The sequence below is a fragment of the Diceros bicornis genome, chromosome 32 (genome assembly GCF_020826845.1).
Source record: "Diceros bicornis minor isolate mBicDic1 chromosome 32, mDicBic1.mat.cur, whole genome shotgun sequence".
Classification (NCBI taxonomy): Eukaryota; Metazoa; Chordata; class Mammalia; order Perissodactyla; family Rhinocerotidae; genus Diceros; species Diceros bicornis.
The window spans coordinates 15584929-15597857 of record NC_080771.1 but is presented as its reverse complement, the minus strand read 5'-3'; positions in this window follow the sequence as shown (position 1 = coordinate 15597857).

Below are 12929 nucleotides of genomic sequence, written 5' to 3'. Positions count from 1 at the left end.
CTTAAGAAGACTGAACTAATACTACACATCTTTTCTGACCACAACAGTATGAAACTAGAAATCAACTATAGGAAGAAAATCAGAAAAGCCACAAATACATGGAGATTAAACAAAAGGCTACTGAACAACAATTGGGTCAATGAAGAAATCAAAGGAGAAACCAAAAAATACCTGGAGACAAATGAAAATGAAAATATGACATGCCAGAATTTATGGGATACAGCAAAAGTGGTTCAAAGAGGGAAGTTTATAGCAATACAGGCCTATCTCAACAAACAAGAAATCTCAAATAAACAATCTAACAATGCACCTAAAGAAACTGGAAAAAGAAGAACAAACAAAGCCCCAAATCAGTAGAAGAAGGGAAATAATAAAAATCAGAGCAGAAATAAATGAAATAGAGACTAAAAAAAAATAGAGAATATTAATAAAACCAAGAACTGGTTCTTTGAAAAGATCAACAAAATTGACAAACCTTTAGTTAGACTCACCAAGAAAAAAAGAGAGAAGGCACAAATAAGTAAAATCAGAAATGAAAGAGGAGAAATTACAACAGACACTTCAGAAATACAAAAGATTATAAGAAAATACTATGAAAAGCTATATGCCAACCAATTTGACAATCTGGAAGAAATGGATAAATTCTTAGAATCATACAACCTTCCAAAACTGGATCAAGAAGAAATAGAGAATGTGAATAGACCAATTGCCAGTAGGGAGATCGAAACAGTAATCAAAAACCTCCCTGAAAATTAAAGTCCAGGACCAGACGGCTTCTCTGGTGAATTCTACCAAACATTCAAAGAAGACTTAATACCTATTCTTCTCAAATTCTTCCAAAAAATTGAGGAGGGGGGGAAGCTCCCTAATCACTCTATGAAGCCGACATTATCCTGATGCCAAAACCAGCCAAGGACAACATAAAAAAAGAAAATTACAGGCCAATATCACTGATGAACATCGATGCAAAAATCCTCAACAAAATACTAGCAAATCTCATACAACAATACATTAAAAAGATTATACATCATGATCAAGTGGGATTTATTCCAGGTATGCAGGGATGGTTCAACATTCACAAATCAATCAACGTAATACACCACATTAATAAAATGAAGAATAAAAATCACATGATCATCTCAATAGATGCAGAGAAAGCATTTGACAAGATACAGCATCCATTTATGATAAAAATTTTGAATAAAATTGGTATAGAAGGAAAGTACCTCAACATAATAAAGGCCATATATGACAAACCCCCAGCTAATATCATCCTCAATGGTGAAAAACTGAAAGCTATCCCTCTAAGAACAAGAACCAGACACGGATGCCCACTCTCACCACTCCTATTTAACATAGTACTGGAAATCCTAGCCACAGCAATCAGGCAAGAAAAAGAAATAAAAGGGATCCAAATTGGAAAGGAAGAAGTGAAACTGTCACTATTTGCAGATGACAAGATTTTATATATAAAAAACCCTAAAGAATCCACCAGAAAACTTTTAGAAGTAATAAATGAATACAGTAAAGTTGCAGGATACAAAATCAACATACAAAAATCAGTTGCATTTCTATAAACTAACAACGAAGTAGCAGAAAGAGAAATTAAGAATACAATCCCATTTACAATTGCAACAAAAAGAATAAAATAGCTAGGAATAAACTTAACCAAAGAGGTGAAAGATCTGTACACTGAAAACTATAAAACATTGCTGAAAGAAATTGAAGAAGACACAAAGAAATGGAAAGATATCGTGTGCTCTTGGATTGGAAGAATTAACATAGTTAAGATGTCCATACTCCTAAGCCATCTATAGATTCAACGCAATCCCTATCAAAGTTCCAACAACATTTTTCACAGAAATAGAACAAAGAACCCTAAAATTTATATGGAACAACAAAAGACCCCGAATAGCAAAAGGAATCCTGAGAAAAAAGAACAAAGCTGGAGGTATCACACTCCCTGATTTCAAAATATACTACAAAGCTATAGTAACCAAAACAGCATGGTACTGGCACAAAAACAGACACACAGATCAATGGAATAGAATCGAAAGCCCAGAAATAAACCCACGCATCTATGGACAGCTAATCTTCGACAAAGGAGCCAAGAAACACACAATGGAGAAACATACAAGAAAGTCTCTTCAACAAATGGTGTTGAGAAAACTGGATAGTCACATGCAAAAAAATGAAAGTAGACCCTTACCTTACACCATACACAAAAATTAACTCCAAATGGATTAATGACTTGAATGTAAGACCTGAAACTATGAAACTTCTGGGAGAAAACAGGCAGTACGCTCTTTGACATCGGTCTTAGCAACATATTTTCAAGCACCATGTCTGACCAGGCAAGAGAAACAATAGAAAAAATAAACAAATGGGACTACATCAAACTAAAAATCTTCTGCACAGCAAAGGAAACCATCAACAAAACGAAAAGACAACCTAATAGTTGGGAGAAGATATTTGCAAACCATACATCTGATAAGGGGTTAATCTCCAAAATATATAAAGAACTCATGCATCTCAACAACAAAAAACTACCAACCGAATTAAAAAATGGGCAAAAGACCTGAACAGATTATTTCTCCAAAGAAGATATACAGATGGCCAACAGACACATGAAAACATGTTCAACATCATTAACTATCAGGGAAAAGGAAATCATAACTACAATGAGGTATCACCTCACGTCCGTCAGAATGGCTATAATTAACAAGACGGGAAACAACATGTATTGGAGAGAATGTGGAGAGAAGGGAACTCTCACACACTGCTGGTGGGAGTGCAAACTGGTGCAGCCACTGTGGAAAACAGTATGGAGATTCCTCAAAAAATTAAGGATAGAACTACCATGTGATCCAGTTATTCCACTGCTGGGTATTTATCCAAAGAACTTGAAAACACCAATGCATAAAGATACATGCACCCCTGTGTTCATTGCAGCGTTATGCACAATAGCCAAGACTTGGAAGCAACCTAAGTGCCCATCAAGGGACGAATGGATGAAGAAGATGTGGTATATATATACAATGGAATACTACCCAGCCATAAGAAATGATGAAATCCAGCCATTTGTGACAACATGGATGGACATTGAGGGAATTACGCAAAGTGAAATAAGTCAAAGGGAGAAGGTCAAATACTGTATGATCTCACTCATTAAGTAGTAGGTAATAACAACAAACAAACACATAGAGACAGAGATTGGATTGGTGGTTACCAGAGGGGAAGGGGGGAGAGAAGAGGGTGAAAGGGATAATTCCGCACATGTGTGTGGTGATGGGTTGTAATTAGTATTTGGGTGGTGAACATGATGTAATCTATGCAAAAATAGAAGTATAGTGATGTACACTTAAAATTTATACAATGTTATAAACCAATGTTACTGCAATAAACAAAAAACTAAAAAAAAAAAAGAAAGATACAAGTAGAAATAATAGTCATTGTGGTCCAGAAACAAGCTTTTAATTATTTCATTCAAAATGATTGGTGGAAATTAATTAACTTGGATGACTAAGGGGAAAAACTTTTTTTTTCTTATGCTGTGAAATTTTATTAATCATTCACTGTATCACTAATACTCTTCATAATACATGAATAATACACAATACATTTTGAACTGGGATGTCTCTTTTTTGTTTCAGGGTTATTCTTATCATATTCAGAAAACATATAACATTGGCTTATGAACCTGCCCAGGATTCACCTCAAATGCAACCATTGCATTAGAAATTTAGAAATGCTAATCCTATCTCTAAAAGGTTTGCTTTATTCAAAATACTGGGCAGCATCCTCTTTCTAGGAAAAATTCTTTTCTAATTTTTGGTGCCACCTCTGTGTTTTCTAATCAGACCCATCTCTGATCTGCAACATCATCATTCTCCCATTTGGGGTGGGAGAAGATTTCTATTGCTCTCTTATATAAGGACTAGCCTCCTAAGGGCATAGTGGAAGAAGGATCCTTAATTATGCACTAACTTGAAACCACGGATATTTCTGCACGACACTATTAAAGGTCTTTTTGTTTTTTAAGTTCTTCTCTGTCAGGGAAGGTCATCCTCTTGGACCAAGTGCAGCTTTGGGAGAGACAGACATGGGGCAGTGAGGGAGGAAGGGGATACCTGCCTAGCCAGCTAGATCAGTTGAATCAGCTGATTCAGATGGCCCTCACATCCTTAAACACCCTTCTCAACAGGACATTTTTTTTGGTGAGGAAGATTCTCCTTGAGCTATCATCTGTTGCCAATCTTCTTCTTTTTTTGCTTGAGAAAGATTAGCCCTGAGCTAACATCTGTGCCAGTCTTCCTCTACTTTGTATGTGGGTCGCTGCCACAGCATGGCTTGAGGAGTGGTGTAGGTCCACACCCAGGATCCGAACCCAGGAACCCGGGCCACTGAAACAGAGTGTGCCGGACTTAACCACTATGCCATGAGGCCAGCCCCAGGACATTTTTTTTATTTTAGCCATTTCACATACACGTTCATATATACTGCACTTAATCATAATACTGAGGATGTCCAAAAGAATACTTAATAAAATCACAACCCTAAAGCTGAGTCCATAGTGCTTTAAAATTATACAAATGCATGGTGATTATGAAAGGTGTGAGTTTTCGCTTCTACTCAGCCGCACCAAGATACAGACATTGACACAATCCTCATAATAGCTGGCTTTGGATTTATAACCATGTGTGAACCAAAAAGTCACACCTGGAGATTAATTCACTGATTCTACAGAGCACTTTGCTCTGCTCTTTGTTAGGTGTGCAACCCTGGAAAATCTTTTAACCTGTTTGAGTGTCATCCACAAAATATGGATCATAGCAGCCCCTGACTTAGAGTGCTCACATAGGGTAGATCAAGTATTTAAATACTTAGCACAGTAACTGGTACACTGAAGAGAGTGGAATGATGAGTAAAGTTAGGTTAATAAAATTAGGCTATTATTATTATAATTTCCTGGAAAGTGTCCTTGTAAAAAGAGCAGTACTCTTGCTTGAATTGTGTGAAATGCTACTCTGCCATAAAAGAGTTGCTAACAACATTGCTAAAAAATCACTGTCAAGGATGGTCTGTGCCTATGTTCTCAAACACCTCCAGCCTATTGCTTTAGAAAAACAAAACAAAACTACATTTATAAAGAAAAGCTCTCACGCTCTGAGAGAGTCAGCTTGAGGTGATTTTGTCCAGTGGGTTAGAACAAGATCTGCGGGGAGCCAAGGAGGGCAGAGCTCCGAGAGGCCAAGCTGATAATGAATCGTTAAGCTTTTCGGTGGGAAAACTGTACGAACACGTGGTGCTTCCTGAGGAGCAAGTCTCAGACTCTGAGTGTGCTGAAGGCTTTGCCTCTTGGGGAGGAATTAAATGGTCACAGTGAGAAAAGGCAAAACCAGACACTCACAACTTTGCTGAAATAACAAGGGAGGTAAGGAACCGCTGTCAGGTTCTCCTGAAAAGTGAGCCTGTGGACCTGGCCTCTCCTTTTCACAGACCTGTTGAGACAGCACTAATAGAAAACAGACCACACTGAGACACGGAATCTGATTCCTCTCCTATTCCTCTCCATGATTTAAGGAAATTGAGATTTAGGCAAGGAAGGAGGATCTACTGTGTGAAATGAAAACATAGTATACTGGAGGAAAAGAACTGAATTTGTTCTTTTCAAAATATAGAAAGAAAGGAAATAAAGTTTGAGCAAAATATGAAAAGAGGAAGAATGTTGATGAGACTTGAGATGTGGCCTTTTATATTATCTTTTAAAGAGTAACAGACAGAGCAGAACATCTAGGCTCATCTGTCTGCAGCTGCAAACTCAGAATGCTGTGCTTTGTCAGCAGAGCACAATCACTAAAGTCAATTGCAGTTTCATCTTTTCTCAAATATACATCCCCATCAAAACAATGGTAATGAATGGTATTGTGTCACTGAACGGGGCAAAGCAGGGAGGTGGCAGAGATAGCAAAGGGGTTGCCATAGATTCTGCTCCAAGAGTCCATGTCTCGGAGGTTTCCGAAAGGTGATGCTTGGCTGTTTCTTGAGGAGAGCACAAGTCTGCCCAGCTATAATGAATTCCTTCAAGAATCTGTTCAAATATGTTCATAGAGCCTTCCCTGATCACTCTATTTAAAACGTCCTCAACATTTACCCCTGTCATTCTCTATCTTCAATTCTTCCTTCTTTCCATTGCTGCATGCTCACACACACACATGCGCACACACACACACACACACACACACACAATATTTTGTTATCTGTCTTCCCAATTAGAACATAAACTCTCAAATGACAAACATTTTATCTCATTCTAGTGACAGGCACTGACCCAGTGCCTATCAAAATGTCTGGCAGATAGTAGTTTCCAAATAAATATTTAATAATAAATTACTGGAAGAATGAATGAATAAAGAAATCATCTAAGTAAGCAAGAATAATCCCGTGGGATCAGTCCTAAAATACATAATACGTGTATATATAGAGACAGTACTATTGGAGCACATAACCGACACTGTCCATTTAGATAGGCATTAGCTGGGTTTTTCTAAGTACAGATAATATGAGCAAAAGCTCAGAGTGGTACAAAGCAACATTGCTCATGGGTAATGGCTAGTAATAGCACATGTTCTGAACTTAGTTTCTGGAAGAAACATCAGGAGAGGAAACTTGATTTCAAGCTAGGATTATTCACTTCAACACTGACAATGTTGAGCTGGTTGGCCTATGAAAATTGCTAATTCTCTTTAATATAAGCAACGCACATTCAAAAGGAATCTTACAACCTCATACGATTGGAAACTTTTGCCAATTAAGCCTATCCTAGCGTGTCAAATGACAATATCAAAGCATGATCCCTGACACAAATGGACAATGAAACCAGTATTTGCACTCCTTGAGGGCAAGAGAAATATTGTGTCCATGATCACATCTTCAGCATCAAGCACAGTACATGACACATCTTAGATGATAAAAAATATTAGAGAGGGCCGGCTCCGTGGCTTAGCGGTTGGGTGCGCGCGCTCTGGTGCTGGCGGCCCGGGTTCGGGTCCGGGCGCGCCCCGAGGCACTGCTTCTCCGTCCAGCCCGGGGCCGAGTCCCACGTACAGCAGCTGGAAGGATGTGAACCTATGACGTACAACTATCTACTGGGGCTTTGGGGGGAAAAAAATGAATAAATAAAATCTTTAAAAAAAAAAAAAATATTAGAGAGTAGGAATGATTAGAAAAGTAGGGAAGGGGGGCCGGCCCGTGGCTTAGCAGTTAAGTGCGCGCGCTCCGCTGCTGGCGGCCCGGGTTCGGATCCCGGGCGTGCACCGACGCACGGCTTCTCCAGCCATGCTGAGGCCGCGTCCCACATGCAGCAACTAGAAGGATGTGCAGCTATGACAGACAACTATCTACTGGGGCTTTGGGGGAAAAAATAAAGAAAGAAAAGTAGAGAAGGAAGGGAAAAAGAGATCCATTAAACAGTATCATTCAAATGAATAAAGGGACAGAGTCCAAAGGAAAATCTTTACAGGTGCTGAGATTTGTAAGGACTACAACTTATGGATTATATTGAGCTACTTCAGAAATAACCAAGGAGATGCAAGCTGGTGAATAGTTTATAAAGGAAGACTCCTGATGTCAAATTGCATAGGATCAAATCTCCCTGATACATTTACTCACTCTGTTACCTCAGCAATTAACCTAATGTCTCCAAGAGGTAGTTTCCTCATCCATAAATAATTATAACAAGTAGCTCAGAGCACTGTTGTGAGGATTGCATGAGAGAATGAATACAACATACTTTGCTCAGATCTGGAATAGAACAGTGGTTACATAGGTGATGCTATTACTATTTTGTTATGAAGATTGTTATGCAAAAGGAACAACTCAGAAAAAAAATATTTTCCACAGTAAGAGAGTGAGATTCAAAGCTGAAAGACAGAAAATCAGACATCAGAGAAAAACCCCACTTAGTGAGCTGCAGATTCTAAGAAAGAAAGTGGTTGGCCCAGTCCTTGCAAGATATAGTGGTGCAATAGAACAAACATGGACTTGAGAATCAGAAGGGTCTGGCTTGGAACCTACCTTGGGGTCAAGACAAGTTCCTTCATTTCCACATTTTGAAAATGTGAGTCTTGTCAGAAATCAGTACAAAACAATAGATAAAGCACATCTTACACATCCTGGGTGTAATTTCAACCACAGACATTTTTGAGGTGTACCTTCACAGTCTACAAAATGACACACAGAAGTAGGATTAGGTTTGAGTCATTGCAGGGCAGGCCCAATTCTGTGAGTATCCGGCACAGCAGTATATTCAGCTAAATAGTACTTCAGCTGAATTTGATTAACTGTATGTCCAAATTTGAAAGTATTTACTGCTCCTCCATAAAGTGTTCTGTTCAATCCACAAATTTACATGCAAAAGAAGAAAGATTTGCAACAGTCAGTTCTACAAGTTTGAACCCTCTAAAGAGGGATAATTCTATGATAATTTTTAAACTGATTCATAGGGGAGCATTTCTAACCCTAGCTTGCATTATTTTTAGTCACATATATTTAAAAATTCTCTTGATCTGAGTAGAGTAGTATTTCTTTTATTTTGTTACATGCCTAAAATACACGAAATGCCATCAAAGATCTAGAGCAAAAAGATTTAGTAAATTTGCATAGAAGTTCTACTTGGTGAGAGAGACTTTCACACACATTGTTTTATGCTGACAATAACCTACTTTAGGTCTGGTTCCTTAGAAGCAAAGCCTGAGATAGAAATTCTTATGTAAGTGATGTTTTTAGGGAATGCCCTCAGGAGAAAACCCTAAGGGGGTGAAGGAACCAGAATAGGACAGGGAAGAAGCTAAGCAAAGAGAGTTTAGCCACTGAGAAGCTAATGGTCTCATAGGGAGCTCTGGAACATGAATGGTACCACAGAGTTGTCTCACTGTGTGCACCCCATATCAGTTAGTAACTGGATACAGTCTACTCCTGAGGGTAGGGCTTAGCCTCCCAGGCTAGAAAGCTTTGATCAGTTGAGACAGCTCTCCAGAGAAAAGTACGACCATGAGCCAATATCAACCATCATGTGCAGAAGTGAGAGATGGGTGCACTGGGCCAGTAAAGCAGATCTAGGCAGAACTCCCACAACATTTATTATAATTCATTCCTTGCATTTCTCGTATCCACTTGCTTGTCATATTCAATTTCCTCCATTCCATCAAAGCTCCTCCAAGATTGTGAATAGTTACAATTTCTGGGTAAACTTAGCGTCTCTGCTCCTATAGTTGGTCCTGCTATAAAGTAGCCACAGTTATACCTTCTTGTGATACTCGGGACCATTACACACACCAACTTCATAACTGCTTCCCTTGCCTTTGGGTTTACTTGCTTGAGGAGTCTAAAGAAACCAGGTAGCTAACACAGCTTTAAGTTTGGTGAGATTCTGTATCTTCCTCTGGGAACCAGGACTTGTAGACCCATAGAAACCAGTGTTGTCAGAACAAATTACTAAATTGAGTCACTGGAAGTGATAGTGACTATCATCTTTTCTACTTCCACTTTGTAGTTCATGGGCCCATATATTCTAACTGTTGAGCACCCAGTACCATTTAATGGTCTTTGATATATATCAAGTTGTATATTGCACTTTGAAGGATAGCACCCTATCTTCACAGGGTATCCTCTTCAACATAGTGCCTCAGCTGTGTCTTCAAAAGGTCATTTCACCCCTCTATTAACCAGAACTTCTGAATTGTGTGTATAGTAGGAAAGGACACTGTGAATAGTTCCTGACAAGTCTTAATAGGTAAGTTACACGGAATATACGTGTGTTAGTCTGGGCTAGCTGCCATAACAAAGTACCATAGACTGGGTAGCTTAAACAACAGAAATTTATTTTCTCACGGTCTGGAGGCTACAAGTCTAAGATCAAGGTGTAAGCAGGGTTGGTTTCTGGTGAGGCCCCTCTTCTGGCTTGTAGATGGTCTTCTCTTTGCTGTGTCCTCACGTGGCCTTTTTTCTGTACGCAGAGAGTGAGATTTCTGATATTTCCTCCTCTTCTTCCTATAGTGACATCATTTCTATTGAATTAGAGCCCCATCCTTATGATCTCATTTAACGTTAATTATCCCCCTAAAGGCCCTATCTCCAAAAATAGTCACAATGGGGCTTTGGACTTGAACATATGAATTTGGGGGAAAACACAATTCAGTCTATTACAACACCTAGTTTAGAGCAAGGCCATGCCATTTGCAGTAGAGAATGATATATCATTCAAAAGCAGCTCTAGGTAGAGAACAAGAGTCTTACCACGGGACATCAAGAGACTATGCAGTCAAAACTCCCTTTGTGGAGCTGCGTGTTGTCACTACCACTAAATCATAACAGTAGGCCCAGCAGAAATTCAACATAAGATGAAAGTTATAAATCTGCAATTGGGCTTAAACAGCTCCAGAGAGCATAAGTGAGCTGTAAAAATTGGTAGCCTAAACTTCATGTCACCCACCAAGTTTACACTGATGTCATTATCTAAGTTCACACTTATGGCCTTATATGGTCTTACCTAGTACCAGCTGAAGGCGTAAGAAAATTGATGAGCTTAATTCATAAGTGACTTGGCAGAGTATGTTGATGTGACCTGAAAATTGACTGATACTGCACTATAGCTCCACTGGTGGGGATTGGAGTTCTGAAAGACAGTAAGGAGAAGAAATCCTCGTAATGGGCAGAGCTTTGAGTGGGTCATTGACAGAGTCTAATGCAATAACCATTTTCAATATGAATTAGTTTCCTTATTTTTCACATAGGAGGCAGAATGTCAGTAATTTGCCCAGTGTTTCAAAACATGTAAGTAAGATTCCAAAACAAGGTCTTCTACATGCTTCAAAATCCATGTTTTTTTCTTTTCATGATAGCTAAAAAAAAAAAGTAAAGAAACAAAGACCTTGGACTCTTCACAGAACTCCCATGAATGAAAATAAACTAGCCTTCCATGTTGTCACAAATGCCTGGATTTCATCGTTTCTTATGGCTGAGTAGTATTCCATCATGTATATACACCGATGGGTTGTAATTAGTATTTGGGTGGTGAACATGATGTAATCTATGCAGAAATAGAAGTATAATGATGTACACCTGAAATTTATACAATGTTATAAACCAATGTTACTGCAATAAACAAAAAAGTGAAAATAAAATAAAATAAAAAATAAAATAAATAAATAAAAAAAAGAAAATCAACTAGCCTTGCTGTGGGTGATGTAAGGAGATGAGGATTAAAGTTCTGGTTCCACTCCAGGAACATAGCGACTTAAGAATTGTTGACTGTGTCACACAACTTTTGCCAATTGTTTTTTTTGGGCTGAGCTCAGGCTTTATAAATGGTAGCCCTTTCAACAAAAGTGATATATATTTTTTTCATGAATATATTTATATATTCCCATTTAACAGATTTTCCAGCTTTCAGGAGGCAGTATGGAGTAACATAGCAGAAAGTGAAGTGTGTTAGGTTCCCCTAACGTTAAAGCCACAATTTTCTTTAATGAGAATGTTAATAATGATATATTACATGATTAATATAAGGATCAAATAAAATGATTTTCATGAAAAAGCATAATAAACCAAGTGTTACATAAGGGGCCAAGCTGTGAACTCCATTATCACTTGGCTAGGTCTGTTTGCTCACAACTTTATCTCCAGTTCATTCACGGTTCCTAGAAATTAGAGGCATTCAATAAATATTTATTGAAATATAAAAAATTAATAAATATTAGCAATTATTTCTAATGTGTTGAGATCCTCATATCAGATGGCTGCAGATTATTTATTTGCAACTATATGATAAACTTTGGTAGTATTAACGTCCTATTTCTATTTAAATAAACAAATTTGAAAGAACTTTTATAAATATGCCATTATTTCCTTAACCCAATGAGCTTTTAATTATGGCGGTAATTGCATAACTAGTTCTCACTTGAGGGACTTCCATACAAAGTGACCTTCTGAAACATGTTTGAGAGGAAACAAATGTACTCTGTTTAATTTTGCTTTGCTTTGAAAAAAATTTGTGAACTAATTATTTGCATCACATTATTTAAGTTAGAACTCCACGAGGCAGGTACTGTTATCCCTACTCAAACAAACAAAAAAGTAAGCAAACAAAACAATGCTTTTTGAAAAAACAGTTGCAATCATTTTCATCCCTGTATCCACTTATTTTGCTATCTGACTTGACAACTTGTCCCATCGAAAGGAGTACCCATTTCCATACCTCTTAAATCTGGGCTCACCTTATGACTTATTTTGTCAGTAGACTCACTGGAAGTGACATTATGAAGTTTTGAGTCTCAACTGCCCTTGCCGGCTTCTACTCTCTCTGTTGAGCCTTGTCTTCTGACGTTTAAATAAGTCTGGGTCAGCTGCTAGATGATAAGAGTTCAGCTGTCCTAGCTGCAATCCCACAGATCTGAGACAGTCCACTCGTGACCAATATTTGACCTACAGCTGACCTAGAGAGCCCTGCTGACACCAGAAGAGCTGCCCAGCAGAGAACAAACTAAATCGCCAACCCGCAGACTTGTTAGGTTAAATATACAGTTGTTGTTGTTTTTTTTGTGTGTGTATGTGAGGAAGATCGGCCCTGAGCTAACATCTGCCAATCCTCCTCTTTTTGCTGAGAAAGACCGGCCCTGGGCTAACATCCATGCCCATCTTCCTCCACTTTATATGGGACACCGCCACAGCACTGCCTGACAAGACCTGCGTCGGTGTGCGCCCGGGATCCGAACCGGCCAACCCCGGGCTGCCGCAGCAGAGCATGCGCACTTAACCGCTTGCGCCACCGGGCCAACCCTATGTAGTTGTTGTTTTAACCGATGAGTTTGGGTATGGTTTGTTGTACAGCCAATAGCAGACTGACTCAGAAATATACAGAAATGTTGATT